The following is an 18,981-nucleotide window of genomic DNA, read 5'->3' on the forward strand; positions in this document are numbered from 1 at the left end:
GTGCACCTGCCCAGGACATGGGAGATGGTGATGTTCAAAGCAGAATTTCAGGCACATTCTAGTCACATGATTGCTTTAACCAAGAACAAAGAAATGGATCATATTACAGAGGATCAACAGAATGAATTAGGTAAACCATTAAGTAATTGATGTATTTCTTTGGCAACTGAATAGCAGAATGCTAAAAACAAAAATAAATTGATTTGTACCCATAGAATTGGCTGAGCAAACAAGCATGGCCTCAATGATAAATATGTAACTAGAAATGGAACAAGCAATGAATTGTTTTTCTTTTATGAGAGGGACACCACAAAGCCTTTTTTCACAGCATGGTCTTACTTGGGGAACCCATTTAATTAGGTATTCTGTGGATGGCCTTTTAGATTACCTTCCCATAGCTTGGCTTGCCCAAGATAACAACAGTTTCCTTGCTAAGCAGCCAGGCCTGCTCATCTCCACTCTGTCCCACAGGTCTTCACAACTACAAGTGAGGATCAAGGCATTTATAGAGTCTGGAGGATGGCAGCCTCCATCTCATAGACATCTAAGCTCATCTAAATAAATGATATGTCAGCCACTATATGCTCCTGTTTGTGCAAAATTAGGGGAAGGTTGGCTAGGTGGATGTGTAGATAGATGGATGGATGTCTAGATGGATGTCTAGATGGATGGATGGATGGATGAATGGATGGATGGATGGATGGTTGGATGGACAGACAGACGAAAGAACAAATGGACAAAATAAATAAACAAAAAGATTAACAGAGTGCCCACTTGATGCCAAAATAAAGCATTGGAACTCTTACCTATCTGCTTATGATATAGAAAACCAGCATCCAGGTACTTATAAGGAAGTAACATCTCAAATTATCTGTAAATAACTCCTGGTAAAAAGCCCAGTCAGAGAATTTATATTTAGAGAAAAGAATGGTGACATTCTACTCCAATGGACATTCCAAGTTTGAGCCCTTATCAAGTGAAATTCCAAGACTATTGGCCCCTCAGAAACTTTGGGGGGCTGTCTTTACTAACCTGCAGTCAAAAACTATGCCCTCAGCTTGTACTAAGATTTGTTGTACAAAACACTTCTGCATTTGTTTGTAAAATTGTGGTTGGGAGAGTTGTTCACTTTGTCATTCAAGGTCACACATAAAAACTTTACATTATGTAATTTTATCCTCTTTCCTTTTTACCTTAGCTGGCAAGAAGCTCTGAGACAAATACAATGAACTATTACAGTGAGTAGATTGGCCTACAGAATTAGCATGATTTTAAATCCTGATACACAAATACATTCTTGCTTTAGAAAGCTTACTCTACCTACATCTATGTCTTTATCTATGTCCTTAGATGTGACCTATCTCAAATCTTTTCTTAGGAAAAAGACAGTAGACATGTCAAAAGAAATTAACAAAAGCATAGTATTATATTGCCAGCATATTTACTTTTAATGGAGGCTGAGAAAAATAAAACGCAAAACAAGACTAAGCCTCAAAGTGCTTATATATTGCTAGGAAATCAAATTCATTTGACTGCTCACAGTCTTGCACACCTAACCACAAATATGTATACCCATCATGGCACCCTGGAGTACCTAGGCATCATGGTGTCCTAGGGTATCCACAGAGGCACATGCACTTAAACTCTCTAACCTGCACTACTAACCTATCTCTAACACTCCCTGCCTCAGACCTGAGGTTTGACAAAATCCAACTCAGCATGCAGATAGATGAGCAGATCACTTGCTTACATAGAATCATGACATAACTGTTTTATGTAGCGTAAATCCTGAATCTCTCTCGGCCTGTGATTATTGCCATCATTAGTGTGCTTACTTCTAGACTTCAGGGACTTAATTTCTCTTCCTGACCACCCAGGGTTAGGTGAGAAAAGCAATCAAGCATTTCATAAAAGTTTTGGGTGCTTATAACTATGCTGTCATTTCCTAAATGTCCACAGTGTTTTAATGTTTGCATAGTTTGATGCATGGCTACATGAATCTTGAAAGAGGGGAAACTGAGGACAGAGAGGTTAACTCACTTCCAAAGAACACAGAGTTAAGATCCAGGACTGTCTGATTCCACAGCCTGTGCTTTTTCTCTACTTGACTGTAACTGTGGGGTGATGCTAAGGGTGGCCAGTATGGAATTTAATGCAAGGAAAGACCCTGGTTCCCCCACTATTTCATCTGCTATATCAGAGCTACCTATTAAAGCCTCTTCAATGCTGGACAACACCAAAAGATCTGACAATAATGTGAAAGGCAGTTTACAAAGGCAAGTGGAAGACAGAGCAAATTATAGAAATCCTCATTATTTTAAGGGGAGAAATAAGCCATAATACCTTGCCCTGAGGTAAGTGTTCTGGCAGATTCCCAGCTGGGCTACCTGTGTATCTAGCTGTCCCGGTTCAGCCCAGGACTCCTGGGTGCTTTTCTAGGACTAGGTTTCTCAGCCTTAGCACCACTGACACTTTGGACCAGATCATTCTTTCTGGTGGAGGCTGTTCTGTATATTACAGGATGTTTAGTAGTACCCCTGGCCTTTAGCCACTAGATCCAGTAGGACTTGCCCTTAGTAGTAACAGTAAAAAATATCTCCAGACATTGCTAAATTTCCCTGGAAGCAAAATCACACTGTGTTGAGAACTGTGGGTCTAGGGCCCTTGGGAAACCTGCTTCAGAGCACAGTTGCTAATAACTGGAGATTATAAAGGAGCCGATCAAGAGTACTAGAGTGCTGAGGCCAAGAAAGCAATCCGGCCAAGGGGAAGACCTCAGACTAAAAGGATATTTCAAGAAACCATGTCACTGACCACTACTTGGCCCCTTAACTAAGGGCCATCTCTCTGTAATAAGCCCTAACAGGGTTCTGTCCTGCCCTGCAGAGATGGGATGCAAATAAACAATATGGACCCTTCCAGGTTGCTGGGTGGTTTGTAGTTTGCATCTTCATAATTTAGAACTTGTGACAAATAGGCCAACCTGGGCTGAAGCCTATCTTTTTCTTAAGCTGAGGAAGGATGACCAGAGCTGATGGAAGATATAAAAAAGATGGTGGTGGCGGGCACTGAGGTGGGCACTTGACGGGATGAGCACTGGGTGTTATTCTGTATGTTGGCAAATTGAAGACCAATAAAAAATACATTTATTATTAACAAAAATAAAACACTTCAGCTTTTCCTTTAAAAAATAAAAAAATAAAAAAGATGCACAGAGGCGAATTAAGCCACCAACACATCCCACAAGAAACTGCCTGTCTAAGTTCCTGTGTGGCATCCACTTCCCAGGAGCACTTGCAGGGCTGGGGCAGGTGAGACTCTGTCAGGAGAGCAGACCCCCAGGACCTGTAGGTACGCACATATCAGATGTCACTGAAGGGCAGCTCTTGACAAACCCCATAATCTGGATTTCTCATGAATTCAGAATATCCTGCTCTCTACAGACTCTTTTGGTCATAACAAGTGAGGGTGGAATGTATGTCTTTTGAAGAAAGGATAGAATCATTTGTCCCCACCACCACCCATGAAGCCCCCTCCTGCAGTTCCTGGGCAGCAAGGCCTGACCTAACTCCCAGGGCCCAGACCCATGGGAATTTGCTGGAGACTAGGTCCTGCCTGGGTGGTTACTTGGACTTGTTGGCTGAACCCGGCTCCTAAGAAACCCTTGGCTCATCCTGCACAAACAATCTATTTTCTTCGTGCCTGGTCCTCACCTCCTCCACTCCCAGATAAATACCTCAGGAATTTTTTTAAAAACAAAAGCAATTTTGAAAAGTCACATCTGAGTCTTAAACCTTCTTGCGTTGGAAAGAATCCTATTGCCATGTTCTCTGCCACCTTGCTCTGGCTGGTTCTCAGCCCAGTGGTAGCAGCAGCAGCAGCAGCAGCAGCAATCTTTGGGACCTAGGTAGAAATGCAGATTCTTCGGCCCCACCCAGAGCATCTGAATCCTACTCTGCATTTTAACAAGATCCCCAAGTGACCTGGGTGGCACTAAAATCTGAGAAGCACTGCCTTTCCCCAGAAGCAGAGAATATCTCCCCAGAACTCCGTCAGGATTTACTGCCCCCTTCTCCTATAATCTGACATGTCAATCCTGATCGTAAATGTCTAGAGAAAAAGTTGCACACAGCCCTTGCGGGTCTGTTCAAACAGTTGTCCCATCCCAACAGGCAAGGAGATCTTTCTCTTGCCAGCCCTCTGTCTCTTCTGTTATAATTGTGGCTGAATTATGCTTGCTCTATCCTCAGCACATCACTATTTCAATAACACTTCATTTGCTTAATGACAGTGAGTCACTGGCTGTTTTCTGGCTCATCTCTGTTTTCAGAGAAGAAACCTGAAGCCTTTATCAGTAGAGGCAGCAGTGTGTACTGGCTCCAGGCACAGAGCCAGGCACAGAACAAGCAGAGAGCAAAAGTCAGCCTGGTGGACATTTGGTTCTTTAGCCTCTGCTTCCAGAGAAAAGGCCTGGAAATCTCAGGAACAATGGCTCCAGCTGTGCCTGAGGTGACAATACACAGGCTCTGTTTTGTTGTGTTGGGAAGCCCAAAGTTCAGGGAAGAATGGAGGTTGCATGACAGGCAGGCAGGCAGGAGAACACTGCTGCTCTGTCCTAGATCCCTAGGGCTGCTGTCTTGCTGCCCTCACCCAGGTCTGAGGGGCCACAGGCTTTTCCAGGGCTTCCCAGCTCACTGCAGGCCAGAGCTCCCTGAAGGAATGTGGTTGAGCACTCCTGCAGCCCTGGTTCCACATGCCTGGAAGGGAGCATTCTCTGTGCCTTAGCAGTTCTGAACAGAGCTTTAATGACCCCAGTCTGCCAAATGGGAAGGGATAACCCTGCTCATTATAGTAGTGCAATCATTCTTCTGGTCATATAAATATCTCTGAAATAATCTTACTTGAAGGAGTTGTAAGATAAATGGGGAAAAACATGAATTAGCTCCTTCTACTGCTTTGGTGGGCTCCTCACAACCCCATCTCAAGTAGTACCTCTACCTTTGTGAAGTGATGTTCTCTCCCATTGGACTTCCTGCTGTGTAACTCTGCCTTTGGGAGCCCTGCCATGTGTTAGGGACCAACTCAAGTTCAAGCTTATCTAGGTCACCTTCCAAGGCTCCCTACTGAGAATTAATTAACCTCTCCCTTTCCCTTGGCACTCCATCTGTAACTCTGATGTGGTCTTTTCTATAGTTCTGGCTTCTATTGCATTATTTGTGACAGATAATCTATTTCTTAACTCTAGAGTCAGCCAGATATCAATTAGATACCAGCTCTATTACATACCAGCTCCATGCTTTGGGCAGGTGGCTTCACCTCTCCACGACCCAGGTTACTTGACTGTAAAATGGGTATAATAACGTCTACCTCCTAGGAGTGGTGTGAGGAATAAACAAGGTTATGCATGTCCAGTACTTCGTGTACTCCCTGGCACAAAAAGGAAGCTCACTCAGTAACCTGTGTCCTGCTGCCATACTATCACTCATGATAGTGATTACGTTGGCAAGAAACCATTATGGTCACTAGACTGAGTTCCTGGAACAATGGAGTCATTTTAAAGTTACCTTTAACCTGTGCAGTGTCTAATCAAGTGCCTTCCACACAGCAACTGATGACCTCTTGCTTTGAGGATAAAATGAGATAATAAAGTAAAAGAAAGCAATCAGCACAGTGCCTATCACCAAGGAACTCAAGAAATTTTAATATCTTTTTTCTCAAATAAGTAAGTAAATAAATAAAAGTTTGTTGTACTTAAGCTTCAACAGCTTGAACTAAGGCTGCAAGTAAAAAAGCTTAAAGATTTTTAAGATTAAAAAAGCTTAGTGTCCTCAGGAACCAAGAAGTGATTCTAAATAGATCAAATAACCCACTGGTATGTTTTCGGAATGGATTCAAATCTCATGCCCTGGCCTTGCCCTCCAAGTGCCTGCAGGAATACCCAAAGGCGGTAAATGCTCAGTCTGGTAAGCCCTTGGGAGATTGGGATGGAAGAAAAAGCAGTGGTGTGAAAGGGATGTGTGTTGAGTAGTGAGAAGAGCTCCACTGACCCCAGGGGGCTGTTACTCAGGAGACTATGCACGCCTCTCTCCAAACCGCTGCTTTCCCCCAAAATAACCTTCCCCCAGAATGACCTCCATGGTGCCCGGAGGTGGGAAGAAACTGCTTTCTGCCCTGCACCACAGGGCAAGCTAAGTTGAAACCAAAGCAGCAGGTGGCCACGTGAGCATGAACCCACAGTGCACATACTCACACACATGCTGGCCCAAGACTCATCCCTGCTGCTCTCTCCTGCAGATCAATATTCTGAGCCATGGTGCTCACTGTCAGGAAAAATGAACAATTCCATCATTGAGGAAGAGGAAAGCAGGGCAGGCAGATGAGGAAAAACATCTCCAAGAGAAGAGAGTTGCTCCCTCCTTTCTCCTCTCTCTCCCCAGGGACCCTAATGCCTGGACCTCCCACTACTGCACACAACCCTTCAGAGATGTGCTGTGGTGAACTTGGTCCTCTGAGAGAAGCCACAGATGCCTCCAAGTACACCTGAAGGGAGAAGGGGCACCCCCTGAAATTTAGAACCCTGGGTTTAAGTCCTGGGCTGTGTAGGTGGGCATGACCCTGGACAGGTCACTGCATTTGCTGGGACAGAGTTTCCACTTTTAAGGAATGAAACATGGAGAGAGGCAAAAAGGAAGGAGGTGATGGCTTGGTGATGGCTTGGTGATGGCTTTATTTGGGGGTGAAGACCAGATAACTACTTGATTGACTGTGTTGCTAGCATCAGGGATAACATCTATGACACAGAAGTATTATTACTGTGGCATAGCTGGCTGGATACCTACTTAAACTCATCTTATGTACCTGGGCACACAGCTAAACTACATTTTCCAACCCCTTTGCATCTAGATGCAATCTGCAATTGTTCTCATCAATGAGATGTGCATCACTCCTCCTAATCTGGGGAAGTGAATGTGTTTTTTACATTCTTTCTGCTACAAGCTGGAAGCCCTGACACCCCTAGGTCACCCTACTGGGCCATAAGATATAAACTTTTATAGTGTCAGGTCACTGGACTCTCCATGATTACTATCAGAGCAGCTGGAACTGGTGCAGGTGCAATTCTCTCTTCTAGGAAAGACAAATAAATGGTACTTAATTGCAATTCTTTAGATATTTGATGGAAATAGGGGATCCCTAGGTGGCGCAGCGGTTTGGCGCCTGCCTTTGGCCCAGGGCGCGATCCTGGAGACCCGGGATCGAGTCCCACGTCGGGCTCCCGGTGCATGGAGCCTGCTTCTCCCTCTGCCTGTGTCTCTGCCTCATTCTCTTTCTCTCTCTGTGACTATCACAAATAAATAAAAATTTAAAAAAAATTTAAAAAAAAAATAAAAAAAAAAGATATTTGATGGAAATATTACTGAATTCAAGGTAGGGAACCTATCTCCTAGTCCAGGCTCTAAAATTATCTATCTGTGTGATTCTCAAGTCATTTCTTCCTATGGCTCTCGGTTCCTCATTCATAGGGTAAGGATGTTGAATTAGATGTTCATTACCATCCCCTACTACTTGAAGACATCTGCAATGCCGGACGACAGGGGCTCACTGTCATTTCAGTGACATACACCTGTCACTGAAATGTGAGCTAAATCATTAGGTCTGAAGAGTGCTGACCTTCTGCTGAACAGGACTGGTAAGAATTATTGGAGACAGGCCTCAATAGCCTCTGCTTGCAGAGTAGACTAGAATGACAGAGATAGTTTAAAGTCCCAACTACTCAATAGTTAACCAATATTTGCTGGGCAATTTCTCGTTAGTGGCCAAAATAACAGATGACACCTGTTATTGCTACACCGCCCCCCCCCCCCCGCTTCCATGTACCCTCTGTCTGACTGCCACACTGCAGGACTCCAGGTGCTATTCACATTGCAGCCTGGATAACTGGCCTCCCTCGAGTTGTGCAGTGCACAGTCATAGCAACTGTGGGTGTTGGCCTTGATTCTTCTGTGTCCTCGATGAACATATTGTGCATTCTCACACCTCCTTTCTTTTGTCTATGCAGCTCTCCCTGCCTGTACAGTTTCTCTCTATTCTTCAACTGGGGAGCTCTAGTATTCTTTCAAGGCCAGCTTGAACCATTTCCTTCTCTGGGAACCCCTGCCTGATTGTCACTCCTTGCAGAAGAATTCAGTACCTATCCCCACCTTGATGGCATCAGTCACTTTGCTGCTCAGTTTATTATTTACATGCCTGTCTTCCCCAATTGGACTGCGTGTTCCTCAAGCACTATGACTTTGTCACCTCTGAATTCCCAGAACGCCAATAGTTCCAGTTCTATGGTGAATTTTTAATGAATATTCATGAACTGAATGAACCAGATTTCTTTTTACCTGCTGCCCTGGAGTCCTATACAGAGAAGCCAAGACATAGATTTGGAAAAAAAAAATCACAAAATGTAAAAACATAAAGCTACTTGGAAGCCTCTTCCCCCCAAAAAGTATCATCAGTTATCAAGTTGTGAAATGGTGGCTGTGGGATTGGTACTCTGTGATAAGACCCAGAGTCTGCTGCTTCCCTTGAACAATGTAAGGACTGTGGACAAGCACTGTGCTGCCCAGCCATGCTAAACAAGGCCTAAATTAACTCAGGAGTGAAACTTCCTGGGACGTAAGACGATGGGGCCCTCCTGCACAGGGCCATGTCCAGGTGTGGTCTTTATAGTCCCTACTGACACTTGCAGTCCTCCTGGCAAGGCCACTTATCTGCAGACTGACAGGTGTGATGATCCCTCTGAATTGGTCTAATAGAGTTTCTGATCCCCAGGGACCCAGGGAATGAATGTGAGGGCCAGAAATAGAACATAAAATGCATGGGGATGGAAGGGAAAGGGACTCTGAGCTTAACTTTCCATCAATGTGTTGATAGTGAGGTCAGTGTCAGTATAAGCAAATTCCTGGGAGTGGTGAGAGATGAGAATGATGGCAGTGGAGACCATGGCACTGGCTAGCAGGCAAACTGTGTCAAAGAGCATCTGAGGGTGTTCCTCCTACCCAGAGGGGCCCAGGACAGCCACTGAGAAAGACTATGGTGGAGGAAGAACAGCCCTGCCCTCTCACTGACCCCAGAGGAAATCTGTGTTGCAGCTACAATTATTAAAGAGAGCAGTTTCCAAGTGAGGGCTGACTCTGATGGGTGGTTTATGGACAGGTCTCTGAGAGCTTACATAATCATGTCTACACACTTTTGTCCCCAGTCAATCATTCACCTACTCTGGCCCAGCCTCAAGGCTACTTCAACCTACTGAGATGCTGAGCTTCCCATTTGTTTTGGAAATTTCAACCCTCACCCTGCCTTCCAGCCCCCATAGTCAGGGAGACAGTGAGTGAGGAAGGCTGAATGTGGAGATCCTCTGGGCCAGTGGAACTGATCAGCATGTCAAAATAAGTCATAAACCTCTTATCTACAAAGACTTTGGGGGTCTCACCTTTGGACACAAAGTTCACTAACCAGGCTGGCCTTTTTCCGATTATAACCAGGTCATGCCAGCTCTTCCAGGAAGAACCTCACTGCAGTGCCCTCCAATGATCTTGGATGCTAGTACAACCACACACTGGCTGACTTGCACTGGTCACCTACCTTCTCTCCCAGTAGACTATGAGCTCCCTGGAATAGAGGCCATATTCCATTATCTTGGTGTCCCCAAGGCCTACATAGAACCTGTGTAGTAAAGAATTTAACCATGCCCAGAAAAAGGGCTTCCTTTATCTTTGGCTTCTAGGAGATAATCCCTAAGCCCTTGGGATGTCGTGGCTAATAGGAGTATCTCTGTTTGCCAGGGGATCTAAAGCCAGCTAGATAGCAACAATGTGATTTAGGGTGTAGGCTTTGAGCCACAGTGACAATATAATGTAGGGTGAAGTCTTTGAGTCAGTCACATGGTATCAGCAACTTCCTGAGAGCCTGGGGGACTGAGATTAGCCACATGGGAAGTCAGTCATGTACATGATGGAGCTCCAAACAAAAACTCTGGGCACCAAGGCTTGAAGGAAGACTTCCCTATTTGGCAATACCATGTGTACTGTCACCCATCAATGTCAGGAAAGTACCTTTAAATAACATGAGTTTGAGCTGCATGAGTCCACTTACTATATGTGGATTTTTTTGATACAGTTCAGTACTATAAATGTATTTTCTCTTTTTATGATTTTCTTACCAGTGTTTCCCTAGCTTAATTATTATAATGATATACTATATAATACATATAACATACAAAATGTTTATTTATTAAATATTTTATTTATTTATTTGACAGAGAGTGAGAGAACACAAGCAGGGGGAGTGACAGAGGGAGGGAAGGAGGGAGGAGAAGCAGACTCCCCACTGAACAGGGAGCCTGATGTGGGGCTCAATTCCAGGACCCTAGGATCATGACCTGAGCTGAAGGCAGCTGCTTAACTGACTGAGCCACCCAGGTGCACCCAAAATATTTGTTAATCGACTATGTTATCTGTAAGGCTTCTGGTCAACAGTAGGCTATGACTAGTTAAGTCTTGAGGAAGTCAAAAGTTATACATGAATTTCTGACTGTGCAGGAGATTGGCACCTTCTAACCCCTGTGTTGTTCAAGAGTCAACTGCAATGCTGTCTTGATTCCATAGGGAGAGGGCAACTGGAAGCTCCATATTTGGAACTTTTCTTGGACTCTGGCCTATGTGCTTCTTTCCTTGGCTGATTTCAAGTTTATCCTTTCCTTGTAATAAACCATAACCATAACAGCTTTCAGTGAGTTCTACAAATCCTTTTGGCAAGTTATCAAACCTAAACATGGTCTTAGGAATCTCTGAACTTACAGCTGGTGTCAGAGATAAAAGTGGTCTTATATGGACTGTGCTCCCCCAAATGTTGCAGAACCTTTCATATATTCAGAGATGTGAAACATAGGACGTGTCATTCAACCCAGGGAAGTAGGACAACAGATGCTCTGGGTAGCCATGAATAACTCTCCTGGCTTCCAATCTTCAGATTTTTATGAAGACCTTTCCCACTGAAGGGAGACCTAGTCATAGAGCCTAATCAAGGGAACTCAAATATCAGAGACAACAGCATTCTCAGAAGCTGTGAACATTACCCTGAGATTATAGGCAGGAGGATCTTCCATCTTGTGCCACAAGTACTCTCTTTCAGGAAATAAGAATATTAAGAATAATTATAGAAGTAATAATAGCAGCTAAAACTGACTGAGCATTTTCTAGGTGCCAGGAACAATTCTAAGTCCTTTGCATTCATTATCTTAATCTTCACAACTCAGTGAGGTAAGTATGCTATTACCCTGTTCCGCTGATGAGAAAACTGAGCCACAGAGATAACAGTAATTTGCCCAAGGTCACAGAGCAAGCATATGGCAAACCCAGGATTCCAGCCAGGGAACTTTGACTTCAGGGTCTTGGCTTTAACACTACCTTCCAACCACTAGACTCAAGATCCCTGGAGTCTTTCTGGATGGGTAAGCCTCAACTCCCTTTGTTGACAGAGGGCAAGGTTTTATGCCCATTCAGAGAAAGCTAATTTTGCAGTAATCTCACAGGCACTGAACTAAGCAAGCTCTTTTATAAGTATCTGATTTATCCTCCAACAACACTCCAGGGTGGTATTCTCTCCATGATATAGATTCAGGAAGCAGAGTCTGCTTTGAAAATATGAACCCCCATATGCTCTAGATTCTCTCAAATAAAATGCAGTTGCTTATATGGTACCTTTAATATATTAAGTTGAACTTCAAAATATGGCTGACATTTGACCATTTTTGACTAACAAAAAATGGCAATTTCAAATGACTCAACCTAATGTAATATGCCAGGTAAAGTAAATAGCAATAACTGATAAACAGGATAAATAGGAAATATTTGATCAATGAGTGAATCATCATTTGAAAATATAGGGACTTCCAGTATTTACTCACCTGCATATTATCCTTTAAAAAGTGTGAATGGGTGGGTCCACAGGCACTAGTGATCACCAGAGTTCTTCATGTGATATTTCAAGAAAAGGTTAAAATATAAAAATGCTTATGTCTAGGAGTCCAAGAAAGCTGGCACAAGTATGGGGTTTCATAAAACTCATAAACCAGAGACCCAGGTTCAGGTTCTCAGCCCTGCCTTTCAACATCTATGTGACCTTTGGCAAGCGACTTACCTTCTCTGAGCTTCAGATAAAAAAAACAAAACAAAACAAAAACAAAAACAAAAAACAAACAAACAACAACAACAAAAAAAAACCAGGAATATCACTTTGCTCCCAGGTGTCAGAGCAAAGGTCCCAGGGTGGTTCTGAGGATATTGACGGGAAAAGATTTTGCAAGCTACAAAGTGCTGTACAAATGTTTTGTGCTGAACAATCTTAGGTCATGCCATTAAGTCATTGCCCATGTTCCATCAGTATTTTTTCACCTGACCCATATTTTGATGGTAACTTTTCAGGAAAACCTTCTATGCAAGTACCACATTACCTGGTCATCTGTCCAGCATGCCTGGTATCCTGCTGTGTGTGTGCTAAGCAGGCTTGTGACAGTGCAGTGTGGGAGGTGTTGCAGGAAGTGCACCCAGAGCCCAGGACCCCAACCTGCCCTTCCTCCTCTTCCACCCCTGTGCTGGGAGAAGGGGAGGGGTGGGAACACAGACACCAGCACCCCTTCTCCCTGGCCTCAATCCTAGAGGAGAAGTGAGGAGCCAGCCCAGTCTCCAGGAGCCAAAGGAACAGCTTGCACTGCCGGAGCAGGCTGGTGCCAGTAGGGGATCTGAGTCATTCTCTGTCAGCATTGAGGGCGCACTGCCAGCCCATCCAAAGGGCCGCCTGCCCTGCCCCCTCCCCTGACACAATCACCTCCCATGGGGGCACTCCTCTCCAGCTCAGCTTTAGGCCACCTGGCACTTGAGGAAGCATGGAGACTAAGACTTTTCTCCTTAGGTCATCATTGTGACATCAGGGTCCCTGGCTGCTCTCTCAATCTCAAACATCTGTATGCAGCTGCTGAATGACCATGTGCATCTCCTCCTCACTTACCTTCAGTGGGACTACCCTTCTGAACCTGACGTTCACAGTTTCCACTAATAATCTCAGACTTGCTTTTCTGGCCATATCTCTCATTGCTCCCCCTAAAGCACTCCTTTGTGTAGGCAATCCGACCTACTCACTATCTCCCGCCCTTTCCCAAACACATGCGTCCTTTGTTTTACATGGGCAATTTTGCTCACTCCCCACTCCCAACCTGCTGTGCCTCCATATTTTCCCCTTTCCTTGGAAAGTCTTGCTTGTGCCTGAAGACCCAGCTCATCTGCTACTTTCACTACAAACTTCCTTCCCTGATGATTCACTGAACTGATATTCATGAAGCACCTACTATGTGCCAGTTCTGTTCTGGGTGCCAGAATACAGTGGGGAATGAAAAATGTTGCCTCTCTGCTCTTATGGAGTTTACACTCTACTAGGAAGAGGCAGAAAATGTAAGCAAAGAAATTATTCCAGTCTGAGATAAGAAAATCAACCAGTGTGATATGCTAGAGCCTGACTGACAAGCCAAAGCAGACGTTGGCCAAACATGACCTTACTTCCTGGCCTTTCCACCTCACCCAGGCCATTCACTCTCCATCCTAGCCATACATTAGAATCACCTGTGAAGGCTAAAAACAAAAATTTCAGGCTTCCTCGCACAGACTAACTCAGTCTCTGGGAGGGGTGTCTGTGAGACTCCCGTGTATAGCCTGGGTTGAGAACCTCTGGCTAGTTGATGGTACACTGTCCACAAAGGGAGAAGTGGCAGTCACTAAGCATTCTGATTTGGCCTCCGACTTAGTACTGATGGAGGTGAACCACGATCTGAGGTACCCTGTTCCTCCATATGCAAATTGAAAGACTTACACCAAAGGCCTCCAGACTAGCCTTTGACCTTAACCAGCCTGTATGAGTTCCTCAGCCCAAAGGACAGGTCCCTGGTCTCAGCCATAGTCCCCTGATCCTTGCTTAGTTCTTGATGATACCTGCCTTGTCAGCCCCAGGAGGCAGGCACAGTCCACCATTTTTTGAAGATCCTGAGTAAGGATATTCAAAGTATTTCCTCCCTGACTCCTTAGCTTTGAGCTTTATGTGAAGAGGAACTGCCTACCCATGAGGTACTGGGTTATGTGATCCTCACATAGACCATTATGAACGGTAATACACTGTCTTTCCCCACATACTATTGGGGATGCTGTAGGTGTGATCTTGCCTGGAAGCAGAGGGCATAATGAATCATCTGTTTCCAGGCAATTTTCAAGGTAAGATGCATTCCCACCATTCTAAAGGCTTTCATATGCCTTCCTCTAAGCTGCTGTAGTCCTGTGCGATGAGTTCTCAGACCATGCAGAGACCTATGTTGAGAATACAAGCAAGGGAGAACAGGATGCCGCCACCACACAAGACGCTTGCAGGGACAGATGGCACTCATTAGAGAGGGAGGCATGCCAATCTGCAGACAACAGCCCTCTCTCTTCCCCCAGCCTCAAGGGCAGCCTGGAAAGGGCTGGATCCTCTGTTCTGGGAACTTGTGCCCTCTGAATTTCTGCAGAGGGAAGGGACAGCTCTTTCCAATGTTCCCTGCCCAGAATCCAGACAGTCAGCCTAGCCATTCACTCCTTGTGTGACCTTGAACACATCACTGTGCTGAACATTAGATCAGCCATTTGTGAAAGGGCTGAAAAATCCCTGTCCAGTTCACTTTTTCAAACACTTAAGAATATAACTTTACAGTTAAATGTTAGAGATTACCGTTCACTATCTATCAAATCTTAGTAGTTCCCAGACCAAATTAAATTGGACTGGAAAAGCTAATTGCTGAATGAGAACTGAATACAAAACACAGCCTTGGGGTTCCTGGTTTTTTGGAGGACTGTATGTAATAACAGTGAAAAGAGCATGAGACACATATGGACTCAGCTTCCAGTTCTGCCCCTTATATGTGGGATCTTTTGAGGATCAGCCTTCTCATCCACATGATGCTGACATTAACATCCAGCTCACTGGCCAGTAAGAGGACAGGGACATAGGGGGTGCCAATAAGCAATAATATTGACATTGATACTTAACTCATCTAAGCCCTGTCACTGACAGGAACAAATAAAACTGGGGATTGTCCCAAGTTGGTTAAGGATTTTCCAGCTTGCCTGATAACAGAACTCTACCTACAACTTCACATTTACCTAGAGAAACTCGGAATCCTTTTTTATTATACATTACTCATCTTTCCGAACTCTGAGAAGGAAAAAGAAAAGGCTTTTAAGTCATGGAATGGAGAGGTCAGAGGGATCTTTTTTTTTTTTTTTTTTTTTTTTTTTTATTGGTGTTCAATTTACTAACATACAGAATAACACCCAGTGCCCGTCACCCATTCACTCCCACCCCCCGCCCTCCTCCCCTTCTACCACCCCTAGTTCGTTTCCCAGAGTTAGCAGTCTTTATGTTCTGTCTCCCTTTCTGATATTTCCCACACATTTCTTCTCCCTTCCCTTATTTTCCCTTTCACTATTATTTATATTCCCCAAATGAATGAGAACATATAATGTTTGTCCTTCTCCGACTGACTTACTTCACTCAGCATAATACCCTCCAGTTCCATCCACGTTGAAGCAAATGGTGGGTATTTGTCATTTCTAATAGCTGAGTAATATTCCATTGTATACATAAACCACATCTTCTTTATCCATTCATCTTTCGTTGGACACCGAGGCTCCTTCCACAGTTTGGCTATCGTGGCCATTGCTGCTAGAAACATCGGGGGATCTAATCAAGGTTCCAGAACAAGGTGAGCCAAAAGTAAGAGAACTTGTTTCTGAAATCTGACCAGGGCTCCAAACAGAGAGGCAGTGCTCTGGCAGACGGAGGGTCCCCGTCCAGCCCTGAGCTGAAATGACCATTGGCAGCTGCTTTCTCCCAGAACAGGACAAAAGAGGCTTGGAGGTCTGGGCACAGGAGGAGCCCTGGGGCTGCCTCCTCGGCCTGTCTGCTGCCTAGCCGCCCTGCTGTTCCCATCCAGAGAGGCAACGCCCGCGGTTACTAAAGCAAACACTTCTCGATTTCAAGGTCTCTCAGTTTTCAATCCACGACCTCCGATGCACTTAAAATACTGCTCTGCGTTTCACAGCAGCCTTTATGTAAGTGGGTGGAGGAGGGCTGTGTCTGCCAGCCTGCCCTTCCCTGTGTCTTGCCTCCAAAAGCCTCTTGGGAAGGTTGCATTGCCATGGAGGCCCTCAATGGCTAACCCGCACCATTTGCTAGGGGGTCCCTCATTTTTTTATTTCATTCATTTGCTTTAAAAAAAAATCACCATGGCTCTGTGCATTTATTCTTTTTCTTAGATCAGTCTCCAAGTGCTATGTACACAGGGGCTGGATAAAGGCTCAGATCTAGCCATGACCAATGCTCAGAGGGTGGGAGATGAAAGTGTCAGAGGTGGGAGGAGAACCAGGAGAGGATCCCTACTGAAACTGGGGAAGGAGGTTCAAAAGACTAGGTACTGTACTCAATCCAATTCAGTTCAGTTTAATAACCATGGTTTGCAGGCCTGTCTTCCTGGATGTGTTATAGGTCACATGTCCGACAGAAATATAACGGGAGCCACATATATAATTAAAAATGTCTTCATAGTCACATTTAAAAAGTCAAATGAAGCAAGTAAAATTAATTTTAATAATATGCTTTAGTTAATTCATTGTATCCAAAATATAGTCACTTTGATATGTACTCAGGATAAAATTATTCACAAGATATTTTACATCTTTGTACTAAATATTTGGAATTCGTGTATATTTTACATTTTCAGCACCTTTCATTGCAGACACATGTCAAGTGTTCAGTACTGCATGTGGTTCATGGCTACCAAACTGGGTTGCTGTAGGTACTGGTTATTCTGAGTATTAGGGATCCAAAATGGGTAAAGTGTGTTCCCGGCCTTTGAGGAGCGAAGTATGATAGCACAGATACTTCCAACCAAATGCAGCAAAAAAGAGGAACACTGAGGCATCACATGTGAAGGGCAATTCATTTAGCCCACCCTGGGGACTCGGGAAGTTCCTGGATCAAGCACACTCGAATATAGAGAGGCTGAGGGAAACAATTGTTGGGGATAGGCCACAGCTAATCAGGAAGAAAGCCCAGCCCCTGCCAGGGGTAAGGCATATGCCAGACTACGAGAGGTTAAAAACCAGTGAATGAAAAGAAAGTAGAAGCAGGTGGCCATGAAGTAAACCAAAAAGTTGCATGGTCAAAGGAAAAATATGAGGCAGTGGCCTGAAAGAGCAGTAATAGTTATAATTATGATCACTAAGCACCTACTACATGCTTGGCTAAGAGAAGATTTTCAGTTTTGACTTTAGGAGAGGAAAACTAAGCATATCTATAGGAAAGGAAGAAGGGTCTAGACTTGCAGGAACATTTGGAAAATGCAGGTGAGAGAGAATCGATAAAGACATATGACAGAAGAATCCTAAACGAAGGTCAAAGTCAAGAGTTCTTGTGGAGAAAAAGAAGTCAGGGAATTCGGTCTCAGGCTGTGTGGATAAATAGTTACACTTGTTCCTTGAGGCAGGAGAGGAAAGAGAGGGTGAGAATGGAGAAGCCCTTTAAGGTAGGAAGAGAAGAGCTACTGCCAGAGTCTGATCATGTCTCAAGTCTTCCACCACACCTTAATGGCAAGGAAATAAAACCCAAACACCTTAACACTGCATGTGCAATTATCCATGCCTTGTCCATCTCCCCAGCCTTTTTTCCACATAGTATCCCTCAAGGCTTCAGCCACATGATGCTACCACTTATTCCTTGCCTCTTCTACCTCTGGGTCCCTTCTGTATGTTTCTTCCCCTAAAATATACCGCCATCCACTCACCCCTGAACTGAATTACATATCAAAATCCAGATTCACAAAAATATGACTTCATCTAGAAAGTCCATCTTGATCCTTGCTAGGGTAATAATCCTCCATTCTCTTTGCAGCCACAGACGCTGGAGCATGTTCCCACTCTAGCAGTGCCATCTCATGTCGGGAATGGGGGTCATATGAGTCTCTGTCTCTCTCACTAGCATATGAGCTACTTGAGGGCAAAGCCCACATCCTGGCCTTCACTGTGTCCCTTGGACCTTTTGAGAGGCTGAACTTGAATTTAATAAATGTAACCTCCACAAAGGCAGGGACCCTGTATTTTTTATAATAAATTTATTTTTTTATTGGTGTTCAAATTGCCAACATACAGAATAACACCCAGTGCTCATCCCGTCAAGTGCCCACCTCAGTGCCCGTCACCCATTCACCCCCACCCCCCGCCCTCCTCGCCTTCCACCACCCCTAGTTCGTTTTCCAGACTTAGGAGTCTTTATGTTCTGTCTCCCTTTCTGATATTTCCCACACATTTCTTCTCCTTTCCCTTCTATTCCCTTTCACTATTATTTATATTCCCCAAATGAATGAGAACATATAATGTTTGTCCTTCTCCAATTGACTTATTTCACTCAGCATAATACCCTCCAGTTCCATCCACGTTGAAGCAAATGGTGGGTATTTGTCATTTATAATGGCTGAGTAATGTTCCATTGTATACATAAACCACATCTTCTTTATCCATTCATCTTTCGATGTAGGCCCTGTATTTTTGATCACCACTGTAAACCCACATTGTGTTTATAGATCTGAGAAAGGCACATAGTAGCTGTTTGGTAAGTATTTCTTTAATGAATGAATATGAGTAGGCATCTGGTCTATACAATTAGACCAGATAATTAAATCCTTAAAAATAGGGGCCACATGGTAAAAATTTTTGTGAATTCTTCTTTAGCACATGCATGGAACCCTGTCCATAGGGAGCATATAAATAATACTATTGACTAAGTGATTGCTGATGATAATGACTTAGACTTACTTGTATATTACTTTCCTTCCAAGGAGAAGCCCAAACTCATTACAACAGA

This window comes from Canis lupus, chromosome 27, assembly GCF_003254725.2.
Source record: "Canis lupus dingo isolate Sandy chromosome 27, ASM325472v2, whole genome shotgun sequence".
In the NCBI taxonomy this organism is placed as follows: Eukaryota; Metazoa; Chordata; class Mammalia; order Carnivora; family Canidae; genus Canis; species Canis lupus.